This window comes from Triticum urartu, unplaced genomic scaffold (genome assembly GCF_056163025.1).
Source record: "Triticum urartu cultivar PI428250 unplaced genomic scaffold, HENAU_Tu73 scaffold1, whole genome shotgun sequence".
NCBI classification, from domain to species: domain Eukaryota; kingdom Viridiplantae; phylum Streptophyta; class Magnoliopsida; order Poales; family Poaceae; genus Triticum; species Triticum urartu.
Window position 1 is genome coordinate 12,851,845 of NW_028259461.1, and position 4,308 is coordinate 12,856,152.

Here is a 4,308-nt window from a genome sequence, read left to right on the forward strand (position 1 = left end):
ACTTGGATTTGGTTCTCTCGCGAAAATCGCGAGTTGCAGAGATGAGAACCATGAAAAGCAAGATCCCGAATAAGAAAACAGAAACCGAGGAAGAGGAAACCACAAGAGTGAAGACTAGTAGAGTCTCGTCTTTTGTCATTCTTTGCTCCTTTTTCACTCAATGATTCCTTCGAATTTGCCGACCAAAAATTCTATATGTCTATTCTATCTATGATATTTCTATATATATAGAATATGATATCTAATATGACATCCGATTTGTCAAAGGGATTGGATTGGTGACTTACCCATTCAGTGACTTTGGCACTGGACGTTCCAAAAACGGGTACTATCGGATCGGGTGAATTAGAGAATAGACAGAGGTCCGTTGGCATTTCAGCCTTTCTTCTCCTTTCAGGGCCTATCCGAAAGAGAATCCAGTACCTCTTGGTCCTGAATATCAGAATAGGACGAACGAACCGGCCTCCGCGGATATCTTTGCTTCGGAACAAAACCCTGCAATCAAATAGATTGTCCCAAGGGCGCCATATTCTAGGAGCCCAAGTTATGCTATTGAAAATTCGTTCCTCTAGCAGTTCCCGGTTTGAGCATTCCGTTCCCTTTTTCAAACTCCACTTCTTTTCATATAGCAATCCCTGATCAAAGAGAGAACAATATCCATTTCAAAACATTTCTAACAGATTCCTTAGTTCGGACCGACGAAGTAATGTCACTCGACTATTATCAACCTGACTGCAATCTTTTTCTGTCGGTAAGGATTGCACCAGAGCACCTTCTACTTCTAATAGGCCATGAACTATAGATAGAGAAGAATCATTCTGAGCGAGTACATAAGAAGCGATCCACTTTTTTTCATCGGTTCCAGGGGAAGACCAAAGATCTTGCGCGGCAGGTCCGCCAGAAAAACTCAAAAGAGAAAGAAGTCTCGTTAATCTCTTCATGCTCGTTCCAAGTTCGAAGTACCTTTTGGCCAAAGAAAAACCCGCTTCCTGACACGATTGCCTCTTTATCTTTATATAGATAGATTCTATGGGGTTATTACTTAGTAAGTCTATTTTGTACAAGAGCCCCTCCTATCTGATAGAAAAGGGTCCCATGATCCCGAGCCGATCTTACCTTGGCTCGCAAACCCCAAGTTTGTCTATGAAGAGCTAATCTAATTGTATTTTTTTCTAGAATGGATTTCTTATGTGGAATACTAATGGATAGGGCTTCGTTGCTAAGTGCTACAAGATCTAGTGCACTGGAACTCGTGGTTATGGACCCGAATCCTTTAGTATGGAACATTGTCTTTTCCAAGTAAAAACCCCTAGTATATGAAAGAATGAAAAGGTGCTTTCGTTCTTGTGGAATAAGAAGCCCTCGTACCTTAATGAAAGGAAAATCGTAATTTTTCGTTAGGTATTTGACCAAATAGGATCGTCCAGTTCCTACAGAACCTATCACTAAAATACCCGATAGGGCTAAGCGGAACGAAAAGGGTTTTCCATGAGATGGTAAATGAAAACGATTAGTCCCACACGAGGTTTGGGAATAAGTGATTGTCTGATAATGAGCAAGGAATATACGTCTTTCTGCTAAAGAGGATCTATTAAACTCATAATTCATTAGATCCTTGTTATCAATGCCAACTAGGTATCATAAGTAAATGGATCCCGGTTGTTCAATCCTTTGATAACCAAGGTCATTCTTTGCTAAAGAGAAATGATCACTATGAGTCAGACTCAATAGAATTGGATCCATTCCAAATAGCGAGAATTAGGATTCTTGATCCCTCTCAATCTCTCTTTCAATTCGAGGATCCAGAGAGGTGTTTTCATAGTCATCTCCGAATATTTGCCATCTCGGAATATTTTCGATTTCATTTTTCTATGATATGTCTTTCTATATGAAAATTGGTTATTTACGATGTACGATGATCCCTGTTAAGCATCCATGGCTGAATGGTTAAAGCGCCCAACTCATAATTGGTAAATTTGCGGGTTCAATTCCTGCTGGATGCACACGAACGGGAACATTCCATAAGTCTATTGGAACTGGCTCTCTATCCATGGAATCTCATCCATCATCCATACATAACGAATTGGTATGGTATATTCATACCATAACATAAGAACAATAAGAACTCGAATTCTTATCGATACTGGAACTCAGAGCATAGGAGGGAAAGTCGATTTATGGATGGAATCAAATACGCAGTATTTACAGAAAAAAGTCTTCGTTTATTGGGAAAGAATCAATATACTTTTAATGTCGAATCGGGATTCACTAAGACAGAAATAAAGCATTGGGTCGAACTCTTCTTTGGTGTTAAGGTGGTAGCTGTGAATAGCCATCGACTACCTGGAAAAGGTAGAAGAATAGGACCTATTCTGGGCCATACAATGCATTACAGACGTATGATCATTACCCTTCAACCGGGTTATTCTATTCCACTTCTAGATAGAGAAAAAAACTAAAGGAGAATACTTAATAATACGGCGAAACATTTATACAAAACACCTATCCCGAGCACACGCAAGGGAACCGTAGACAGGCAAGTGAAATCCAATCCACGAAATAATTTGATCCATGGACGGCACCGTTGTGGTAAAGGTCGTAATTCCAGAGGAATCATTACCGCAAGGCATAGAGGGGGAGGTCATAAGCGCCTATACCGTAAAATAGATTTTCGACGGAATCAAAAAGACATATCTGGTAGAATCGTAACCATAGAATACGACCCTAATCGAAATGCATACATTTGTCTCATACACTATGGGGATGGTGAGAAGAGATATATTTTACATCCCAGAGGGGCTATAATTGGAGATACTATTGTTTCTGGTACAAAAGTTCCTATATCAATGGGAAATGCCCTACCTTTGAGTGCGGTTTGAACTATTGATTTACGTAATTGGAAGTAACCAATTAGGGTTTACGACGAAACCTAGAAATCGATCACTGATCCAATTTGACTACCTCTACGGGATAGACCTCAACAGAAAACTGTTGAGTAACGGCAGCAAGTGATTGAGTTCAGTAGTTCCTCATAGAAAATTATTGGCTCTAGAGATATGGTAATATGGAGAAGACAAAATTGTTTGAAGCACGCACAGAACCGGAAGCGCCCCTTGTTTCAAAGAGAGGAGGACGGGTTATTCACATTTAATTTGATGGTCAGAGGCAAAATTGAAAGCTAAGCAGTGGTAATTAAGACCCCCGGGGGAAAATAGGGATGTCTCCTACGTTACCCATAATATGTGGAAGTATCGACGTAATTTCATAGAGTCATTCGATCTGAATGCTACATGAAGAACATAAGCCAGATGACGGAACGCAGAGACCTAGGATGTAGAAGATCATAACATGAGCGATTCGGCAGATTTGGATTCCTTTCCTATATATCCACTCATGTGGTACTTCATCATATGATTCATATAAGATCCATCTGTCTAGAGATCGTCATATACATCTAGAAAGCCGTATGCTTTGGAAGAAGCTTGTACAGTTTGGGAAGGGGTTTTTTGAGAGAAAAGAAGAATCTACTTCAACCGATATGCCCTTAGGCACGGCCATGCATAACATAGAAATCACACGTGGAAGGGGTGGGCAATTAGCTAGAGCAGCAGGTGCTGTAGCGAAACTCATTGCAAAAGAGGGTAAATCGGCCCACTTTAAGATTACCATCTGGGGAGGTCCGTTTAGTATCCCAAAACTGCTTAGCAACAGTCGGACAAGTGGGTAATGTTGGGGTGAACCAAAAAGTTTGGGTAGAGCCGGATCTAAGTGTTGGCTAGGTAAACGCCCCGTAGTAAGAGGGGTAGTTATGAACCCTGTGGACCACCCCCATGGGGCGGTGAAGGGGAAAGCTCCCATTGGTAGAAAAAAACCCACAACCCCTTGGGGTTATCCTGCGCTTGGAAGAAGAACTAGGAAAAGGAAAAAATATAGCGATAGTTTTATTCTTCGTCGCCGTAAGTAAATACGTAACTAGGAATATGGAAAATTGCATTTTTGGAATTTGCAATAATGCGATGGGCGAACGACGGGAATTGAACCCGCGCATGGTGGATTCACAATCCACTGCCTTGATCCACTTGGCTACATCCGCCCCTTATCCAGCTAAAGGATTTTTTTCTTTTTTCCATTGATCATTATTCTATTTATTCTGACCTCCGTACTTCGATCGAGATATTGGACATAGAATGCCACTCTTTAAAAAGGAAAAAAGGAGTAATCAGCTGTGACACGAAAAAAAAACGAATCCTTTTGTAGCTCATCATTTATTGGCAAAGATAGAAAAGGTCAATATGAAGGAGGAGAAAG